Here is a 23,185-nt window from a genome sequence, read left to right as displayed (position 1 = left end):
AGTGGGCACTCTTTATTCTCTACCGTGTTGTAATAGGTTCTCAGCAGGGAAGGCAGCACGTAATCAAGAGATGACATGTAAGATAAGGCCTAAAAATGCAAAAGTGTTTTAGGGAGAGGTGACTAGAAGTGAGTGTTTACAGCAGCAGCAGAAGGGATGAAAGCAGAATGTCTTGGTAAAAAAAATGTCATTCTGTGTCATGCACATTCAGTGAACCAAAAACAGCTTCTTCCCACCACATTTTTTATTTGGTCACTATTTGCTTACCTCTCTTCTACAGATCTCTCTGAAAATGGCTTTTATGGCATCTGATTTCCCCCCAAGACAGGGAAAAACACACTGCAAACTATTTCCCAGTTCCATACAGTATTTATTGGCAGGCCAGTCATCGCTGTCACTGACCTTCTGTTTTACGTTCATTTATTTAAAATGGCCGGTGAAGCTGAACTATAATCAGTGATAATCATTACTGTTAGATATATTGTTAGGTAGTCACTACCACTAGATGAGTAAAGAAAAATAAAAGACAAAAAGGTTTACATTTTGTAAAGAAAAAGGGTCATTTGGATCCAAAGGTTGCCTATGAATAGTGGGCAGAAGCAGAGAATTTTAAGTCAGATTGGAACTGACTGCAAATTTTCTAGCAGAAACAATATGGGGTCATGGGTATGTTAAAAAGGCAGTGGTCTGCAAGATGCTTGTTTTCCAGTTTTTCATGACATCTACCTCAGACTATGTTGAATCAGATTTTGAAACAACTCACAGATTTGTTATTACTTTTACAAGTAGTTTCATCCACTTCAATGCACTAAGATGCTATTCAGTGTGAATTACACAGCAGCACTGGGCACTGAGCCCCACTGAGTAAGGACAGATTCAGTGAGTGACTGACGCACCTGACGGCAAGATCCAAAATGCCTTCTTGGTGGTTGCACTCCAGAAGTCCCAGTCAGCTCTTCTGAGTCCATAGAGCATGAAAAAAAAACATGTCAGCTCCTGCAAGACTTTGGGAGAATTCATGAACTTGAAATTTTAGTGGAATTATGGTAAGGTTTACTCAAGGTGCAGACCCAGACTGGAGCCTGTCATTTGTCAGTGACTTAAGTGTTATATGGAAGTGGGTGAACCTGCAAATAAAATGCAATTTGAGACAACTCAGTAGTCTACTTCAAAAATCTCTAGACTGGAAAATACACTCCCTCCTTCTTTAAATTCTTAATACCCTACTTGGATGACTTAGCTAACAAACTCTGTGGAAACTAGGAAAAAAGAAAGCACAATGAATATAAAGTCAGCTAAAATTTGTTGAGATAAAGATGAAAAGATTTCCCAGTCATCTGCTACTTAGCCTCTGCTGAAAGCTATACTTTTGGTTAAAAAAAAAAAAAAAAAAAGACAGACTGCCAACAGTTTTCCTCTCTATAAGTGGTGGCAACTGGCTGCAGCCAGCAATTCTGGGGAGTAAACAATGACTAACTACTTGTTTCTGGATTTGACTTTTTTTTTTTTTTTTTTTAAATCAAAAGGCCATATCAAAGGAAAACGAGATACTACAGATCAGATGCTGCAGCCACAGCTGCCAGCACAGCCTCGCTCCACAGCCACAACACACAGATCGAGTGTTGGTACCCTGAATAGGCATGAAATATGAAAACACCCCCAGGCATCTAACTTTCAGTACAAAATGTAACAGGAATACCATCACGGCCCTGATGGAGTGTAACGTTGTTGACACAAGTACAGTCAGGGCTGACAGGGCATGAAACTAGGTCTAGGAAAATGCAAAAAGATGTAGTCAGGGAAATCTGGCCTTATTTTCTTGAAAAAATGGGATTTGTATTACTCAACATGACACTATTTTTTCTTTTTTTTTTTTCTTTTTTTCTTGTTTTTTTTTTGCCAGCTTAGTATCAGAAAGGAAAAAGTGTATAAGTGGACTTCAAAGGAGGAGAAGTCTCAAGTATTCCCAGTTCTCAGACAGTCCCCAGTTTCTATTTGGTGCTTTTTGTGTGCAAAATGGAGGATTCAAGCCACTGGATTGAAAAATATTACTGCTGTGGCATGTAAAATATTAATCATTCTAATTCTTTTCAAGTACCTTATTAGAAAACAAACCCACTTGATGTTTCTTCAGTCTTGCAGATGTTTTGCTTTCAAGCAATTATACTATAGTCTTATTGCCTCTCAAGACAGTTTCTAATGAGAAACCCAATTAACATTCAGCACTTTAAAGAGGTAAAATTTAAGAGTTTTGTGTTCATCTTTTCTTAGCCAGCTAAATGATGAACACAATTTATTTTGCATAATAAAAACAAGGATAGAAAGTATTAAAAAGACAACAGTTCCAGCAGGGGAGCCCTCAAATACAGCTTGCTATTAATCAATTTATTAATACCAGGAGTTTCTAAGCAGCACAAGTGTCCATGAAAATAAGAGCAGTGAAAAACTGGATGTTCTAATTCTTAAAGGACGTCGATCACACAGGATTAAAAGCATTGCATAAGAACATGAAAACAGCAGTAGGTCGTCAGCTCCCGCATAATGAAGTTATTTGAAAAATGTATGGCAGTAAGATCTGCTTTCCATTTTTGTGTAATTTAGGTAATGGGGAAAATGTATTATGCTCTTCTAAAGCTATAGTGATGAAGCACATCCGCAAAAAAACAAGGTCAATGACCGTATCTGTTTACAAACAGTCAGATTACGAATTTGCTAACTTGCGATCCTGAAAGCTCCTTACTGAGTCAGATTAACATGCAGTTTCAGTTTATCATCCTGACAGAGCTAAAGCATGCCCAAAGAATACAAATGGCTCCCTGTTTTTGATGGTGCAAGTTTAAGAAAGAGCTTTCTGCTTTTTGCCGGAATTTACAGTAAAATGCCCACAATATTGCTACACAAAGCATACAGGATTCACAATTCAGCTATCCAGATACATCATTTACAATCTCATCTGCTGGTAAAATGGATTTCAAAAGGTTGAGATTTCAAAAGACAGTTAATAACTTTTATCGCGAATTTACACTTTTACCTATGTTGAACCCTTTGCCCAGCAATGAATTAAGTTAATTGAACCCTCATGTTTAAATGTTTAAATGTAGCAAAGCATACAGGTTTGTTGGTTTTATGGAGCATTTCCCTGTAAGTGGCTCGGGACTCAGTGAATGTAACAAGATGCAGTGAGACAAGCGATCTGCTTCACCTGCCTCTTCCATCACCCTACCATGGGGTATTGCAATGAGCCTGCAACATCTCTTTCAGGAAGCAGTGGCAGTATCCACTGGATGCATGTTTGTTTCCATCACAAACTCCATTTTGTGCCAAATGCTGCTTTGCACAGCTCTGAATGTGGTTTACAGAACTGAGACCCTGCCTTAAAATTAAGGGGGCAGAAGATGATAGAAATTAAATACTTAGTACCTATGCATATACAATTTGAGAAATACTGTTAATTTACTTATTTTGTTTTTGAATAAGCTAAATACAAGTTGTTTCTTCTAAGTCTTTAGTATGTCCCTGGGTTACAGAATGCAAACCAGCATTTTTCAAGTCATGCTGCTTTATGACAAAATACATTTCCTACCTTGTCCCTAAGGCGTAAAGAAAAAAAAAATAATAATAATAAACACAAAGAAAAAATAAATGAGAGAAAATAAATCAGTGCATATGGACCTTGGCTTTGGTTATGTTTGAAAGATGAGCTACACAAGAAAGATGAAAGAAAGATAAGCTGTAAGAGACCAAAATGGCCCGGATGGCAAGCAATGGTACCTGCATGTACCCTGTAACCACAGCAGCAGGAGCATGCTCCAGGCCCACATCTTCTCCTAGAGGCCCCTGGCAGCAGGCATCCCTGCCATAAACTGCAGTCTCCCAGAAGCACAAAGAAAATAAGGGATTGACAACCTCTGGAAAAGAGAAAGACTATACAGCAGAACTCTGAATCATCTCCCATTGAGACTGGGATGAAAGGGGGTATGTCATTCACAGGGTCTACCGAGTATCAGATTTTGTCTCTCGTAAAGTTTTTATAATTATTATGTTTTTATTTATTTCTACATGCCTCTGACCACACTAACGTATTTTGTAGCAGCTGAATGCAGGGAAAGGCTAAGGATAGGAGAGATCACTCTTTTTGAAAAAATGGCATCACCTTATCTTTTCTTCTTCTAAATGTGTTAGAACAACAACAACAACAAAAAAAAAAAAAAAAAAAAAAAAAAAAAAAAAGAAAAACTGCAACTCATTAAACCGCCTCTAAGATGCTGCTGAGGAACTTGTCTTTTTTGCCTTATCTCAACCATGCATTTTTTCCTCGTTTTCTTCCCCTATATGAAGTTATGTCTCTGGGTTTCTTTTGGTAATTAGAAAACAAGGGCTCAAGACTAATAATCTAACAACAGCAGAAGAAACTATTCCCTCCAAGAATACTCTAGGTTGATCCTCTGTAATATGACAAAAATATTAAATACTGGAAGAATTTGCTCACACAAGGCTACCCAACTCTAAATTACCTACTTTCAAAATTTGAATATGGAAGACTGACACAATACTTCATCTGACAATTAAACTGCAATTTAAAGCAAACAAACAAAAACTTTCCCATTTATATTAAACTACAATTTGCAAGAAATCTAGGTGAAAGCAATTTTTTTTTTCTTATTAGACCTTATGAAAGAATGCAATGTTAAAAAAATAGATTAATCCACTCAAGATAAACATGTTCGAGAGAGCCAAAGTCACAGCCAGGCTCAAGCTGTGGCATTCTGTGATATATCAAATAGGACATGGAATACTGAAAGTACATGGCCATATCCAAACATACTAAAAAAGGTTTCCAAGCAAGTCACTCTTTATTTAACATACCTCTGGTCAAATCAGTCCCACTCCAAAACAAAACTGCCAAACAAGCTGTACCAGAATAACATTTGGGGTTATTATATCTTCTCTGGATGGAGTTTCAGCTTAACAAATGACAAGTACCATAAAATCCTGCAGCCAAGAAGTAGACCCACTCAAATTTAAACTATGTAAGCAGCACAGAGGTGAGCACAACGCTGACAGCTGTACTGACCATCCTCAATACTTGTTCCTCCTGAAACAGTCATTCTTCATCCTGAGCACCTGCAAAGATTAACTTGGAAAGACTTGGTATGACGAATGACTCAAGATACTAACACTGGCCAATTCACGGAACAACAGACTAAAGAACTACTAAGAAATTTGGTATCACAAGGCCAGAGCAGGACCAAAAAAAAAAAAACCTACCAAACTTTCTAACAAAAGGCTGTAAAATCAGATCAGCACTTATCTTGTACACAGCAATTTATTTCACTGAAAGACAAAATGCTCGCTGATCTCGCAGGAGGTAGCTTCTTGACTCATAAAACTGATGTCATAAAGTCACTCCCAAGAAGAAATTACACTATAAAACCAATTAAAATTCACCGCTTCAGTAACAAAACAGCATGCAGGTTTACTTTGTCAAATAAGATACTGTAGAAAAAATATGATCCATGCTGACAAGGAAGTAATTGAGTAAGAACTACAGCACTATCAAAAGGGAAGCATGAGATTCACGTTGACATTTTGCTTTTAATTTTCCTATAACATGTACATTCAAAAAAAAAGAAAGAAAAAATGCAGTAAAAGAATTGAGTTCCCTGTATTGCCCTTTATAAAACCTGAAAACAGAAGTTGAAGTTTTCAAACTAGAGTATTTGCAAAGTCAGATTTTAAGTAATCTCCCAGGAAATCTCCCAAGCAGATACTTTAAGTTCATGGACAGAAAGACAGGCAAACAGAATCATACAAGCAGGAGTCTTATTTAGCTGTTAGCTAGCTAATACAGAAATTAAATGATGGAGCCTTGAGAGATTAGGCTTATGAACACTGTGCTCTGGCACTCATCTTTCTGCTTGATTTTCAGCAGTGCTAAGCACAGCCCTTGCTGGCTTCAGCAACAGTCAAAGCATTTTGAACTTCCAAAAATCAGTAGGAATTTAGCACTGCTGAAAAAACAAATGCAGCAAGCACTGAATTCAACTCCACTTAGCTTCCCTCCAATATCGAAAACTCCATCCCCAGGATCTGTAACTGTAAAAAAGCACCAGTATAGGCATCCTATATAGGCTTTGGCCATAACATTGCAAGAGACTAGCCAAAAATATAAATCTTGTACTGTGGTATTCCTTTTGGTTTGTTTTCTGGCCAATTTGACAGAATCTAGAAGTGCCACTCATTTTTAACTCTTCACAGTTTGCTATTATCACTACAGCTGCTACCAATACTTTAGTTCCCGTTCCAAAAAAAAATTATGCCATGATACTGAAAATTGTCTTTAAAGCTCTGGTTTCTTAAAATACCTGGTGAAGCTTTAATTCCAGCAACAATTCAGAAGAGAAATGATCAAATTGTTTCACTCCCTTTGAGGTACGTGGTCTACTGGGAGGTGACGGGGTCCTGTCAGAGAAGGGGAAGAGGATCTTTGGTCATAGTTTTGCCGAGCTGGTGAAGAGGGCTTTAGAGTAGAGTTACCATGACAGAGGGACCTCACTCCATCCCACTCCTCCCAGCATCAGCAACAGATGCCCAGAGCCTGGAGAAGGGCCACAGGTCAGCAGGAGAGCACCTGAAGCACAACACAAGAAGCCAGTAAGCAAGCTTCATCAGGGGCCCAACTCAAATGTCTCTATGCTAATGCACGTAGCAAGGGGAATAAACAGGAGGAGTTAGAGATGTACACGCGCCTGCAGGGCTGCGACCTCATTAGCATTACAGACACGGTGGGATAGCTCCCATGGCTCAAGGGTTGGGATGGAGGGATACAGGCTGCAGGAAGGACAGCAGGGGAGGTGAGGAGGCCCACAATGTCAAAGAGCAGCTGGAATGTGTGGAGCTCAGCTTGGAGATGGGTGAGGAGCTGACGGAGCTCCTTGGAGGAGAGCAGGATTACAGGGAGGGCAGGAACAGGGGATGTTGTGGTGGGGGTCTGCTGCAGGCCACCTGATGAAGATCAAGCAGATGAGGCCCTCTATAGACAGAGAGAAGCAGCCTCATGTTTTAAAACCTTGGTCTTCATGGACTTTAACCATCCTGATATCTGCTGGAGGGACAGCACAGCAGAGCACAGGCAATCCAGGCGGTTCACTGATGACCTTCTCCAGGTAATAGAGAAGCCGACAAGGAGAGATACTGTGCTGAATCTCATTCTCACCAACAAGGAGGGGCTGGTGGGGAACACGAAGCTCAAGGGAAATCTTGGCTGCACAGACTGGGCACAGGCTGCCCAGAGAAGCTGTGGATGCCCCATCCCTGGAGGTGCTCAAGGCCAGGCTGGATGGGGCTTTGGGCAACCTGGGCTGGTGGGAGGTGTCCCTGCCCATGGCATTGGGGTGGAATTGGGTGGGCTTTAAGGTCCCTTCCAACCCAAACCATTCTGTGATTCTGTGAATTTTGATTTTTCAGAAAAGCTTGAAACTATGAACTCCAATTACAAGATGACTACTATTACTTTTTAAACTTCACTATATTTTACCAATCACGTTATTTGAGAAGAATCTTCAAAGCTATTTGGTACTAAAAATTGCATGGAAATAGAAAAGGGACTGAAATGAACTTTGATGGATCCAGAGACATTTGCATTATAAAACTGAAGTGAAATTATTGCTGAAAGTCAGCAAGTGGTAATTGGAAAGACAGATCTCGGAGAAACCTCATGGGAAGACATTATGAAAATGGGAAGTAATTCAATTGTAAAATGGATTTGGGAGTATCTGTTTGTGAGTGTTAGTAATACCCTAAAATCAAGAAGAAAGCAAAAAAAATGAAACACATACTTCCTGTACTAGAGTTTCCATTTGCAGTTTTAAGGTTTATAAATCCTCACACAGGACATTTCAACTATGAAACAGAATAAAATTGGATCTAATTATGACTTCCTTAATACAGTCTGTTATACAGTTAGTATTTTTCTAATGTAAACTTTGAGTTGCTTCACATTTTTCCTCGCTTTTTTTCTAAGAAGCAAGTATTTAGTTGCCTCTTAATGTTCTAAATTCACTTTTTCTAGGTGAGTCATTATTAATATGGAAACTAAAATTGTGTTTCCATACACACACAAAAAAAAACCCTCCTTTTTTAACATTAAAATTATCTCTGTATATAAAATGATGTCAATAATAACCATGCTGTTTGTTCACATGCCATTAAAATGGCACCAGACATTCAGTCCACTGTTTAGAAGTCTGATTTTTTGGATTACAAGACTGGAGAATGACATCACAATTGTACGAATTGAAACTTATTTCCTACGTCCATTTCCACTTAAATACCAACTTAAAAATCCTTAATTATTCATTCTGAACTAGGAAAGGTCTTCTCATTTTCTTTCACCATGGTACAAAACTTATTGATAGATCAATGAATGAATGTCAGAAACATGCCTGCTTGCTGGGGCTATCCTCAGCAGTTTCAGCCTGCAGGTGAGCAGCATGGGGAGCCCCTGGATCTCTGAGCAGCTGAGCAGGAGGAGTTTTCATGTACTCTTGCAGTTCCAGGTGGAAGTCTGAAGGGGAGGTTACATGTGCTTCATCCTCAAGCTTAGCACCATGGTTCTTTTTTTAGCCAAGAGGGGCTTATCTTATTACCCTTCTTAGCTGTAAACTCCACACATAACCGGAGGAAAGCATCATCCCAAAAGGTAGAGGCAGCAAGTAGGAAACAGACAACTCTGACACTCACATGTGCCTTTACCTCTTAACCATCTAACAGGATTCCATCATTTGGCTTAGTGCTTTTTGTTGATATAAAATCCTAGCTCCCTTTCTCTTAAATCAGGTAAAACCGATGCAGTGAAATCACCAACCCCATGGCTAGCTTTTCTTTGTTTGTTTGTTTTTTAAACCCATAACACTTTGTTGAACTACAGCTAATGTGAATGGTTTTCCTGCCTGGCAGGATGCACACTATTTTTCACCATCATCTGATGAATAATTCAAGCTTCATATGTTTGTGCATAAATAGCTTCCTCTATCTATTCTGTTTCAGGTATTGCAGCATGACCACTACAAGAAATTTCCACATAATCTCAGACCGTCTGCATTAGGCATTTTCCCAGCAATATTCTACTGTGACACCTGCAAAGTGATTCAGGACATAAGAGGGTGGCAGAGTGTTTTCTTTCCAAAATGACAACTTCACCATTGTCCCAACAGAATATATGGGGGCATAAATTACCTTTATTACCCTGTGAATGAAAGTCCATTTGGGGATGTTTGAGAACAGCAGAGACCTCTGACAAAAGCTGAACACTGTCACATAATTAAAATACAATTTCAACACTAGTCAGAGGTCATTTATATAACGTTGGTGTAGGTTTACGCATTTTCCATTCATACAGACAACTTAAATATTGCTACTACAGCCTTGTAAGAGGTGCATTTGCCTGCACCAGGATTATTACAACTGCTTCTGAGTCACTGAGGAAAATTTGGCCCATGCTGATACACTACGCAGAGCATCTCTAAAAGTGATTATGTGAGAGCATTATGTAAGAACTACAACCACGGAACTGGAAATGTTATTGTCTTCACAATACTAAATTTACTTTTTCTATTCAAAATAAAGGAAAGTGAAAAGAGTAACACTTTAAAAAGATAATGAGCAATTCAACAATAACAACAAATCTACCACCTCCTCATTTTTTTCAGGTCATCCCATGCACCACATCATCAACCAACAGATTTGAACTGTGAACTGGAATATTTCAAGACCATTCATTTCCAAATATAAACAGGATTTCAGCAGGAATCAAATTAACTGGAAGAGTAGAGAGTTTTTTTGCTGTTTCTCTGATCTGTTTATTTTAACAACAAGCAAGTAGAGCTACTTGAAATCTGCAAAACAATGGAGTAACACAGAACACTATTGTGTAAAAACTTGATTTATGCAAGTTATTTTTCTCCCTGCATCCAGCTTGTCACCCTGCAGAAGAACAAACACAAAACATTTGTTCCTATTAATCCTGCAATTAAAGTACTCAAGGATTTGTACCACAGGGCCAGGACTCTTTTCACTGCTCCATCTACAACAATACATTTGCATTCATTCCATCCATTGTGGTAAACAGTGTTTAGTGACCAGCCACATGTAAAAATCAGCAGTGATCCATCAGAAGTCATATGTGCTATTAAATTAAAAAAAAAAAAAAAAAAAGATTAGTACCCTTGCTAGCATAAATGTCCAATCCGTTGCAGCTCAGTTCCACACTACCAATTTGCCAGAAGGTTGAGGACAAAAAATACATATGGATTTAAATTTATTAAATATAAATACAAACATGCAATGTTTGCTTCCCTATCGATGAACAGAAGGTAGGAATATTCTCCACACATGGCTCAAAGCTGTTTGCAATACACTCTATCTGACCCTTCACTAAAACATGGGAAGAACCTCTTTCACCACCTGTTGATTTGTGGAATTGATTAAAGGCAAATTATCCAGCATCTTCTGTATGTTAAAATAAAATCAGTCAGTCAATTCCATCTTCCATGGCTGTTCTAGACTCAAAATCTTAAAGAAGTAACTCTTTAAGGGAAAGGGTAAATATTTGGGTTTCAACAAGACACTACTACTGTTATGTATGGTTTTATTTGGTTTAGGTCATAAATCCCGAGTAAAGCCTTTTAGCTTCTAACATAGTAAAGACTTCCTTTAATAGGTAAGGATCTAAACTGGAACTTTGAAACACGAGTATCTTGTGCTAGAAGGGGGAGGAAAAAAAAAAAGTTAAGGCACGCATTTCAATTTAGCACATAGGGTTTCTGTGATATTCTTGCCCAAACTCTGGTTAACAGCTTAATTAAAAAAAAAATAAATGTTGTTATTATAGTACATCCCTAACCAATCATCCTCATGTCATGCTTTATGGCACTGGGCCCATAGATTTCCGTAATTTTTAAAGTATTCTGCTACTGGTCTCAAATTTTTCTCATCAGCTTTTTTTTTTTTTTTTAAATGTGTAAAACACAGTGTAATTAGTGATTAGCAATACCAAAACTGTATCCATAATGGTCTGAAGATTTAAGAAAAGTAAGGCATGGAGGGCCAGGGTAGATGATATTGTCAGGGAAAAAAAAAAATGAGCCACTTGGTTACATTAGATTCTTTGTTGGGATTCCTAATTAGGAGTCATGTGCTGTTACAAATAGATGAACTGATCATTGTACTGTATAAATTCAAACGCTCATTTGTACAGAGTCAAGCTTCTGGCTTATATAAAGTGACATACATTTTGTGGATCTGCATCTTCTCTTGATTTTGAAATCAAGAGCCTAAAATAATATCCCCAAAAAGTGACACAGAAGAGTACAGTTAAATAACAACCACTACCTTTATCTAAATGTCTAATTCTAACTCATGAGCATTAAGGAATAATCAATAAAATAAGGTAGTAGTTTTGTGTTGGATATGCTGATCTGCTAGCCAAATTGAGAACCTCTTGTGTTCCTCCTAAAAGTGTTCTTGCACAGCTCAATAGCTTTCATTTGGAGAAAGCATCTCAGAGGGCTATAGACTGAAGTCCTTTTAGAAACAGTGTTGCATGCTTAGGATGGAAAAACAGGTATTTAGTTTGAGTTATTTGGAGGAAATGCTGCCATTTTACCTTTCTTTATCTGTTAGACAACTATTTGTGTATGGATAACTGCACCAAGAATGGAGTGGAAGAGGCAATAATAGCTGTCCTTCAAGTTAATCAGTTGTGTATCTTAAGTATTAACAAATTTGCAGGTTTCAGATGTGCTGCAGCTCAGAAATGGTCATAATCATTAATTTATCAGAATTCAATTTTTATTAGATGAAACATGAATCTTCCTAAACAAGGATACATGACAAAACAGTAGTGGTTTACAATTGCAACAGTCCAGAACTCCAAACAAACTTGAGTAATTTAATCCTGGCATGGAAACTGAATGCTTGGTGCACTGAAATTTGCGTCGTGCTACTGTGCAAGCACTTCGGTATAAAATGTCAGGTACAAGCATCTGGAAAACTACAACCTGCTTATACCAGCTTCACTGCTCCACACCATCCCAGTCTATTTCTGCAAATTGGCACAATTCATATTAATTTACCCCTCAGACTACTCTTTCAAATTCTTTTAATAGCCATGCACTTACACAAAGAGACTCGTATGCATTAAAGCACATTGATGACTGCTACAGTCCTTGCACAGTATAAAATCTAGCTACTTTGGCAAATACCAATTAATTCACCTCAATTTTTTTTTCTGAATGTCTGTAAATGAAGAGAGATACTGTGTTTAACATAATTATTTAAAGCTGCTCTTATTGTTAATGCTGAAGATCTACAGGTTTACATACGAGTACACATTTGGAAAATTAAAGACAGAAAACTGACTTATAACATGCTCAGGTATTACAATACAGAAAGCACTGGTTAAATAACAACAACAAACAATCCATGAGATTGTATTCTGACTGACTAACAAAGGCATAAACAAAAAAAAACAAAAAAAAAAAAGAGGAAAAAGCTCAGGTCTTAGAATGAGTATGAGTATTTGAAATATCCAGCATATTTTTAAAAGCTTATTACAAAATTCTGCTTCATCATTCACACTTCAGTCATATTAATGTTGAAGCTATGAGATGCTAATGAAAGTTGAATTTCTGAGAGAAAAAAAAAGTTATTTCTTCATAAATATTATCTTCGTAATAGAGGGAGTAAGTAAAAAAGTAGAATAAATAAAGGAATAGAATATTCTTATGTTTTATTTTTCCTCCTCTGAGACTCATCAACATAGACAGCAGTACAGACAGGTTCTCTTGCCATTCTGAGCTGTGATTAAAATACCTGGGAAGGAGAATTAGAAAGTAGAAAACAATTAGCAGTTGTTATAAAAATTTAAAACATATGACAAGGATTCTTTGCACATTTTATGGAGATGGAATAATTTTCTCCCTGACAACGCCAACTGTCAGATTTACTCTAAACTTAATGTTTCAGCTGATGAAAGCCCACTGAGTTCCAATCAGTGGTCCCCTATGTTTCTCAAAGGAGGTCAGATGGGATGGCACGCAATTGTTCCTTTGGGGAATTAATTTCTACTGCCCATTGCCATATCATCCTATAAACATTCTGACTTTAGGTATACCCAAAAAACAAAAATTATCTGAAGTCACTGAGGGAATTAAAAGAGACTGGACAGAGCAGTAACAAGTTTACATTCTGCCTCTGCTATGGTTAGAATCATAGGATATCCCGAGTTGGAAGAGACCCACAAGGATCATTGAGTCCAACTCCTGGCTCCACACAGGACCACCAAAAAATCAGTCCACATGTCTGAGAGTGTTGTACAAATGCTTCTTGAACTCTGGCAGGCTCGGTGTTGTGACCACTCCCCTGGGGATCCTGTCCCAGTGCCCAACCACCCTCTGGGTGCAGAACCTTCTCCTAACCCCCAGCCTGACCCTCCCCTGTCCCAGCCCCATGCCATTCCCTTGAGTCCTGTCGCTGTCCCCAGAGAGCAGAACTCAGCGCCTGCCCCTAGTTTTAGGGCACATCTCTATAAAAACCCTGAAAATTGGGCAAAACAGAATTGGAAATTAGAGGAAAATACATAAGGGAAGCAAGAGTATCCTTTCTTGGTATTTCTTAAAAGGACTGTATATTTGGAGTACCTCCCTTTCAAAGCTTCAGGTCAAGCTTGATCTACACATACAATCCAAACCTTGCTCAAAACTGAATGCAACACAGGCTAAAGACAAAATTAGGAGATGGTGACAGAAATAGAGGGAGCAAATTTGGTGTTCACCAATTTGTTCAGCATTCTTGTGCCAACTAGATACACAAATCAACCTTGATTTCATCACCACATCTGTCTCCTTCCAAACACCAGGAGCTCCTTCCAGCTGCTGAAGTTCTAGGTTCACCATACCTTTAGCTAGTACTGTTAGATACAACGTAGGTATTAGTCTTCCAGAAGCTAAGTAACAGTTTCAAAGCATAAAGCCTTATTTCCCTTATGGAGTGTAACGAAAAGTATCGTCCTCACCAAAACAAAGACTGCTTTTACATAGATAACCTTAATTCTGCCTGGCTCCTTTCTGTTCTGTACCCACTCCCCACTGTTTATAGGTAGCAGTGACTGTGAGGCCCGTTACAGAGACCCATCTTCCGGTGGTCACGCTGGCACTGCAAGGAGAATTTTTCCCTGTTCAAAGACATCCTAATTAAAAATACTGTTTTTGGTTTGATGAGGGCTTGGGGGTAGTAAGTAACAGCTCTCCATTCTTTCACTGCCTTTTTTTTTTTTTTTTTTTTACACAAAGTCACAGAATGGTTTGGGTTGGAAGCCCCCTGGCATGGGCAGGGACACCTCCCACCAGACCAGGTTGCCCAAAGCCCCATCCAGCCTGGCCTTGAACACGTCCAGGGATGAGGCATCCACAGCTTCTTGACTTCCAAAGTCAAGTCAAGACTATATACACTATATATGTATAGTTTATATTTATATATAAACAAAAATCAAGAACCACTGGTCAGCAAGCATCTAAATATTGTCAAAGAAATTGCATAAACAGCTTTATACAATTTTCAGCTGTACATTCATGTAAGATTTCTTTCCCCCAGGACTACTGCAACACTCAGAGACCAGGAGGGATGGTATTTCCTGAGCAAGCAGTTACCACATCCAGTGTCTGGTCTGACCTGAGGTGTCCAACCCATGGCCGTATGGTATTCCACTATTTCTGGCGTCCTAACAGAGCTCAAGCAATTTCCTCATGTTCATCTCCAAGCTGACCATCACTACAGTATCAGAGCATTTCACCAATAATAAACTTCACTTCTCACATCATGCCATGCTGTACTGCTAGTACTGTCTTCATTTTACAGATACACACTTGAACCATAGAGACTCAAGTTAAATGGAAAAGTCTATTTATTTTGGACAGCGGCTTTAGCTCTGGTACTTCTGAATTTGTGAGACTTAATTACAACACAAATAAATAAATAGGAGAAGCAGAAGGGCTGTGAGGAGGTAGAACACTGAAGAGAAATGCCCTTAGCAATGAGTTTCCCTGAATCACAACAGGGCAGAAGCATCAGGAACTTGGGATTTACTTTGGGCTCTCTCGTAACAGCATAGTCACAAGACACAGACCACCACTTGCGCTTCTTCCCACCTGCCCAGTGCCACTCTCATCTTCCAATATGTTTGCCACCCAGTCCCCTGCATGCCAGCCACCAGCACTGCTCTCCATCAGCCTCATCCTAGTTCTGGATTTCACAGCGACCAACCCTAAGATTTCGTCCAGGCAGCCAACCCAAGACCTGCTCAAAAAAGTCAGAACCCACTGTCTCTCCTGATTCTTATCTCCAAGGACAGCTCTTTTTGCCCCTGCTTTTAGTCAGGATGCTTCCTCATAACATTATCTGATCCCCAGGCACATCCCAGTGCCTCAATGCTGCATGGACATTACGGATGCAAAAACCATCTCCAGTATTTCACTCTTTTCAGTCAACACTTCTGCAGCTCTTGTCAACAAGAAAAGGCAAACGCTGAGCAAGTCTTGCTTTATCCTGTCTTCTTTAGTGTGAGTGCATGCCCACTGATGAAAGCAGTCTGTGCCCTCTGGCATCACTGAACATGGGGACACTTGGAATGGAAAGCTGTGCCTCACAGTAGAGCCTCAGATGCGACGCAGCACAGTGATGCTGCTTTAGACCCAACACTTCACATACATCCTGAAAATAAAGAACATGCAAGGTTACATCGGGAAAGCATGCCAAGCAGCTATTATGGACGAGGCACTAAAAGCAATCTCACATCCAGGGCCTTGAATTTGATAGATTTGTATTAACAGTTTTATTTTGAAGATAAGCATAAACCTATTTCTGTACAAACAGCTGAATGTACTCAGCCCTCTACAAGCAGATGCACGCTCCACTGCAGAGAGCTTGCAGTGCACAGCGTACAGCAAGACAGTAGGAAGCAGTAAGCAGACCATCGACTGAGCACTGGAGCTTTAATAAATGGTAACTCCACTTTAAACCTTTCCTTATGACTTCTTCCACATCACTATTTGATTGTTTCCACTCTCGGAGTGTCTAATTCACTGCTTCAGGTAAGACTTCCTAGTGAAGCATATCATGTTAAAAGCTTTCAGATGAGAGAGATCTTACTGAAAAAAAAAAAGAAAATGCAGAAAAAAAATAGGTATTCCAGCTTGTATGTGGAAAAGAGTTTCACAGTCATGTGTTCCACATGGACCAGCCAATTCCTGCTACTATCATCCTTCCTAGCATACGAAAAATACATGCAAAGATAGAGTTTTTTTATTATTATTATTTGTTTGTTTGTTTTTTGCTATGGTCATATACTAATAATCAACAGAAGGCATGTGTGGGACTTCCATCAGCTGGTTAAGTCCACACTATAAATTAGTGCAACTCTTCAAAAAATACTCAAGCAGAAAGTACCACAAGGGTTTTGAAGTTTGATCTAGAAGTGAGATTAGATTACTAATGAATTATTATTGGTATTTTGGCAGTAATATTTCAGTGCAGTCAGTGTTCAGACTGACTCTTGGGGGAAGAACAAAAAAAAAGAAAGAAAGAAAAACATAGCCATAATCCCAGAGAAAAACATCAAAAAACCCACAGAGACTAACAATAAGATTCCAAAGGAGAAATAAAACTTGAACGGGCAAACTTATTTTGGTTCCTAACATATCTCTTTTCCTTTGTATTACTATTTGTAGTCCTGGATAAGAACTGTTTCCTTCTCTAAAGGGGATTTAAAAGCTTTTACAGCTTCCCTTCTCAGAAGCTGGAGAAGCTGTGATATATCAATCACCGATTAATCATCTCGGAACGTGCTTGTGTCAACAAGATGGCTGTTCTGCCTTTCAGTGTGACTAAACAAGAAAGACACTTTGGAATTCAACTACCAGACATGCAGATGACTGAATAGATTTTTACATCAACAGCATATAAATATCAATTTCTGAAATAACAATATTAATAATTTAAAATCACAAAGTAAATATAAGGACTCAAGTGAATCCAATCTCACCGAAGCGACTTATAAATACTAACATTTTAGTATGCTCTTATAGCATTTATAAAATATTCAGATTGATTACTAAGCATTTCTACAGCTAAGTGTAGATTAAGGAATAACAAATAATATGTTTGCCACTATTTTAGAACATACTTCAATGGAATCTGGCTATGTTATGCCTTAAGAAAAAAAAAAGTTCAGTCCATATTTATAGTATCAAAGTCTATCTTCATGTGCATGCCATATTTTATTAAGGTTTCTTGATACCTATTATCTGTAGGAATATTTAAGTGAACTATGTTTTACCTATGAATTTGTTTCATGATTACATGTCTCAGAAGCTTTTTATACACAAATGCAAAGGAGATAGCTGATTCTTTCCTCCTGTTTTCCAGAGCTCAACTTTACAGTGACATGGATGGAACTGTATACATAGAGGAATGTACATCCCCAGACTCAAGTTTTAATGGATGAAATCACCCACTGGAGACAGACAAGATGGTTCTGAGTATCCTGTGGGTGATGAAGGCAGACCACATTTCAAAATGAAAGTCTGTTCAAACAGTACCGCTGAATGAACCAGGTACCTACACTAACAGGGGTAATACTTTGTGCTTCAAAAGTGCCATGGATTTGCTTTCCATGCTCAAGAAGAAGTACTGCATGCCCATGATTGCACAGATGTCAACTGTGCCTTCAAAGATGAACAGAATATACCCCAGGTAAACATAAAGCATTGCTCTCTGGCCACTGATTACTGAAGAATGTGTGAACTATAAAGAGAATCTTACATGACTGAGGCTCTTCTTCACACACTAACAAGGTTACCATCCTCCACCAAAGAAAAAAAATGGTCCTGATTTAGCTAACGTAGCTTAAGCTCTGCCAACAACCCCACTGAAATCCAACTATGGCATCAGGCAGTTCCAAAAAAATGAAATATTGCATAAAGCTAAATAAAACGTTTTCCTTTAATAACTATCATCTCTATACAGACTAATGTCTAGCTTTCTGCTTTTCCGAAACAGAAACACAAAAAAAAAGCATCATTTGTATTCACTCATGGCAAGTGAATCATCATCGGGTGTTTAAATAACATTATACTGGGGAGAAACAGAGGGGTTAATTTGCAGTTTCTAGGAAAAAAAATAAATAAAAAACCACAAAGTTCAGGAAATTTCTATCAATGTCAAAGGTAGTTTTGCTGAAGTAAGCAGTTCTGGTTTGGGCTTGTATAAGCAACTCAGTAAGCTATTCAAGACTGGTCAGAGGACACTAGAGATGCATCTTGTAAGGACTGCTTATTACTGCTGATATTACCCAGCAGCTAAGTACACAGCGCCTGGTCTGGGCCATGCATCACAATGATTTATGAAGAAAGAAAATAATGCTTTGCTTAAGGTGTTCAAAATTTCCTCTTTCATCCATCTTTCACTTTTGATCACTGATAGATTTAGTAGCAAAGTATTAAAAAACTTGTACCTACTTCACCATTAAAAAGCACATTATGTTCTGTTTTGTTAGGACACTGACTTTCCATGGGAAAGTCACTGCACGTGTCCCTCTGGTTTTATAATGCTTACAGTTGTGTCGGGGGAATCCTATTGTTCCTACACAAGCTTTAAGTTCAACTCCGTTTTAAGTTCAACTCTATTTTAAAACTCTGTTTTAAAAATCAGTGAGACAGGCTTCCAAAGTTCATGAACCGTTCCCTCCATGAGGGAAACACCCCTCATATGGAACTAAAAGCCTCCCACAACAAAAACTTACCAGAAATGTACATGTTGGCTTAGACTGACCCATCAAGACTGAAAACAATGGGTCCAGCAAAGAGAAAATAAAGAAGCAGCCGGGGAACCTTTCTACCCTTCTGCTCAGAATCCTTTTTTTCTATGTTGCCATCCCTGGACTACATGGACACCGTTACACAGGCCCCAGAGAAGATACAATCACTTGTTTTGTGACAAACGGGTTGTTATATGCTCTGTTCGTATATGTACACATATGAAGCTCATGGGTAGCTGTCCTCTCTTCCCTTTGCTCCCATCTCCAGCATCAAATGGTAAAGATACCTCAGTGCATTCCTGAGGAGGAACAGAGAGAAGCCGAAAGGTCCTTTCCTCTTGTGTCACTGAAGAGTTAAGGAGCCAAAACTCTAGTTTGTTCTCAGTTGAAGAGCTGTGGAAGATTAACAGATCTATGTGTTTTCCTCTCTACCTTCCTTTTTCCTCCGCAGCTTGTTCTTCCTCCCCAAATCCTTCCTTTCACAGGCAGCAAAGTCACACACACAAAAAAAAGGAGCAAGTACTCCTCTCTCTGTTTTGCTAGTGCATTGTAAGAACGCACAGCCAGGAGGCCAAGATCCCCTGCTTCAGTATGTAATTGAGAGATGCAGACAGAAACCTGACGTTCAGGAGGAACTTGCTAATTGCATTGCTGCAGCCACAGATCAGTTCGCTCAGGGACACAGGGCTCTGCACAGTCCGAAAGATTTTGACCTGAAGGTTCAATAACTTTCTATCTTGGATGGAAACTATATGACAGATCCGGATCATGTCCTGAGATATCAAGGAGATACCTTCCCTATATCTACGTTTAATCTTGAGTAAAGCTGGTAGGAGCAGATGCTAGAATAAAAGCAAGATTTCCAGCTGGCTGCGGCAGTGCACCCACCACGTGAGCATCTGCTCCTGGCACAAAACACCACCAATGAACTGAAGGCAGCGATGGCTTTTTTGAACACTTGCAGGTCTTCCCCATGAACTTCGGTAAACATGCAATTCTTCTCCTGTCCAAAACTGCCTTCTGCCTCTGATGGTGTCTGCTCACACATCAAAGGCACGTTACCTTAAAGGATATCTGTCATAGTAGACAACGAAAGCATCTGGATTTAAGTACTTTGTTCTATTAAACAAAAGTTACGGTATTCAACCCATTCATGAACATACAGCAATCTCATGCTAACCTGACACTGAACCATGCTTGTTAGCAATAATCGTTTGCTTCTGTAAGGTTGTCACCTCCCCAGTGTATTTCAGTAACATGCTTCATTGAATATTTTCACTATAGTAACTTAAGGTACAACAGTAGCTCACTAAAGGGTGAAGAAGAAAGAAATTGAAGTAACTCATCAACAAAAAGGGAAGCTGAGAGACCCTCTCAAGAATTAACGGCTGAAAGGTAATGCTGACAGTCCTAGAGGAATTAATTGCCTATGAAATTTCCTATGGCATTATTAATATTTTGTAATTAAATTCAAGATTAATAATAATGAAAAATAACATCGCTTTCCACAGTTCTGTTATTCTTCAGAGTCCTAGGGGAATACGTATATAAGATGACCTGCAATGTGAGACGACATGCCTTATTACAAAAAGTAAAGAAAAAAAGACAGATATCTTTCCGTTATTCATTTAATCTAAGGAAATAAGAGTTTTGAAGGGGAAAAAGTGCATTGAGAAAGAAAACTACAGCTACTTTTTTTTTTTTTTTTTGTGCCTGAAGGGAAAAATAACTACGTGCAAACACTGCAACTGCTACTTAGGCATTCTCCAACAATTAATATGCAATCCCATTGCCACTCAAATAATATTCTAATTTCTATTAATTGGGCTCAAACCTGGACAAGAGATGAAGAATCAATGGAGACTCTACAGGAATTACACCATAGAGTATATGCTAAGAATGCGCTTATATGCTCTACCTGCCTATGTTTTGACTTTGGAGAATACTTATCTGCTTAGGATGCTGAAATAATTCAATTATCTGTATGAGCTCTGGAGCCCTCACGAAAGGTATTGAAATGTCATAACAGTAAATGTAACACAAATGGCACCTACTAAACAAATTACTACTGCACAAGCATACGGAAAGCCATTTTTTAACCAAAGACTTTGAAGCCCAGTGACATTTTGAACAATTTTATTTTTAAAATCCATACTATTATTAATTCAGCTCAAATCTAATTCCAAGAAAAAGGTGGCAGGTTGCCACATTCAAAAATTTCCCTCCTTATTTTTCACAACATCACCAACACAGGTAACACAGCCTGTTCTTTCCTGCTGCATTCTCTTATGGTTTTGTGCAGCAGGCAAAAGGCACCTACTCAAGAATTCGTTTTTTTCCCCCCATTATTGCAGACTCATAAGAAGGCAGCAGACAGGACAGCAGCTTATTCGTGCACAAGTCAGATCCCAGGCGCACACGCTCACTGACTTTCCAAAACCCACAGATCGATGCCCATCTCACTGCTACGGGGGGCTGCCTTGGGATTTATTTTTAATTCATTTGGGGGAGGGGAAGAGCTGCAGACACACAGAAACAATCACACAGCAGTCTTCCTGGCTCCATGGCCATAACACTAATTAACAGAACCAAGATGATAACGCAGCAGGGCTGGCAGGGTCCGGGTCTTTAACTACTTTGAAACACACCTAGATTTTGCTGAGGTTTAACCTACAGACACTTCAGTTTATGGGCATATTCATCTCTGTGAGCATCCCAGCTAATCCAAATCAACATGCAGAGAGCACCGTGCCTGCGAGAGCGTCAAAAGTCAGGTTGTTAAACTCTGAAAACCTCCCGGAACGGTCTAATGAAAATTACCACAGGCTGTCCACCGCGAGCACCTTGGTGGCCCTCACTCAGCCTAGCCCTTTCCATGCCAAGCGGCAGAAGGCTCATAAACATTGCTGATTTTCACAGAAATCTCCTCAAATTCCCATTCCTAGGATTAAATCATTTTAATTGGACGGCTGCCTTCGTACAACTTTGGGAACAACCACAACAAGCCTCCGGTGAGCAGGAAAGCAGTTTCTGGAGCCCTTTCCCGTGCAGCACGCAGGAAATAAGAAGTACAACGCGCCTGTTCCAACACCGAGTGAGGAACTTTATACCCCCGAGCATCAAAGAGCACTCAGACCGGCTCGGCGCGTGAACGGAACGGGGGCAAGACGTGCGTTTCTAAAAGGCACGAGAAAACGCTATTTATAGGGGGAAATAAACAAATAAATAAATTTGGGGCACGGTCAGGTGTTTGTTATTGACGGACAGGTTGAAATACCCCGCATACACACGCCGCTACCCCCCCCCCCCCCCCCCTCCACACACACATCCTTCCCCTCAGCCCCGCTCTGAGGGGCGCGGGGCGGCGGCGCGTGCCGCGGCGGTTGGGCGGGCACCCACCCGACCGCCCAACCGCCGCGGCACGCGCCGCCGCCGCCCCGCGCGCGCGCGCGCTCCCCTTTCCCGCCCCGCAGAAACTTACTTGCAAGGCAGCAGCGGCGGCGGCTGCTGCTGAGGCTGCTGCTGCTGCTGCACGCGCCAGCCCTCACGCGGCCCCCCGGCGCGCGCCCTCCTTCCCGCCCCGCGAGCCCCGGCGCGGCGGCCGCTGCTGCTGCTGCTGAGCGCGTTCGGACATGCTCAGTGCCCGAGCCGCCGTCTGCCGCGCGGAACCTACCACCGAGGGAGGGGAGGGGGGATGAGGGAGGGAGGGAGGGAGGAGGATGAGGAGCGGGGGGAGAGCGGAGAAACAGGGGGGGGGGCAGAGCTGGATGCTACCAAGAGGATGAGCTAAAAATAGGCGCTGAAAAAAAAAAAAAAAAAAAAAAAAAGCAGACGGAGCTTAAAGGGGCAGAGGCGAACCTGCTTGCACTAGTGATGGCTGAGGAGGATGCGGGGCCACGGGCCGCCGGTGCGGTGAGGTGCGTTTGGCCCCGCAACGATATCGCCTGTAGGGGTGCTCGGGTTAGGGCCGCGGCTACGGCCGGGCACGTTTACCTCAGGGCCGGGCAGTTTTACCTCACGGCTGGGCCGTTTACCTCACGGTCAGGCGTTTTACCTCACGGCTGGGCATTTTTACCTCACGGCCGGGCGTTTTACCTCACGGCCGCGCCACCCCGCGAAGCGGCGGGTTCAGAAACGGCGTCTAGAAAGTGCGGGAGAGGCTGCGGGGGGGGTTTCCACGCAGCTTTTCTCAGGAAACATCCCCGTCCCGTCCCGAGCTGTTAGGTTTTAGGGTGAGGTTCAAGCTCACGCCAGCTCTCCAGTGAAGCCCAGAGCAGCCGGGTGAGGATGTGACAGGTCCCAGGCACGCGGCTT

At 40.4% G+C, this 23,185-nt stretch overlaps 1 protein-coding gene across 5 annotated transcripts in view; it reads right to left on the bottom strand.

Moving 5' to 3' along the window:
- Window positions 1–22,530, bottom strand: part of OXR1 (oxidation resistance 1) — a 267,820-nt gene extending 245,290 nt beyond the window's left edge. For 3 of the 5 annotated variants that reach the window (XM_068672484.1, XM_068672491.1, XM_068672485.1), the window contains exon 1: window positions 22,353–22,530. The gene's annotated coding sequence lies outside the window, so the exon portion shown is untranslated. The remainder of the gene's footprint in view (window positions 1–22,352) is intronic. The other 2 variants (XM_068672486.1, XM_068672494.1) reach the window with 2 other exon arrangements.
- Window positions 22,531–23,185: the final 655 nt, after the last annotated feature.

The sequence above is a fragment of the Anas acuta genome, chromosome 2 (genome assembly GCF_963932015.1).
Source record: "Anas acuta chromosome 2, bAnaAcu1.1, whole genome shotgun sequence".
In the NCBI taxonomy this organism is placed as follows: Eukaryota; Metazoa; Chordata; class Aves; order Anseriformes; family Anatidae; genus Anas; species Anas acuta.
Note: the sequence above shows the minus strand (reverse complement) of the source record. Positions and strands in the feature narration are given on the sequence as shown.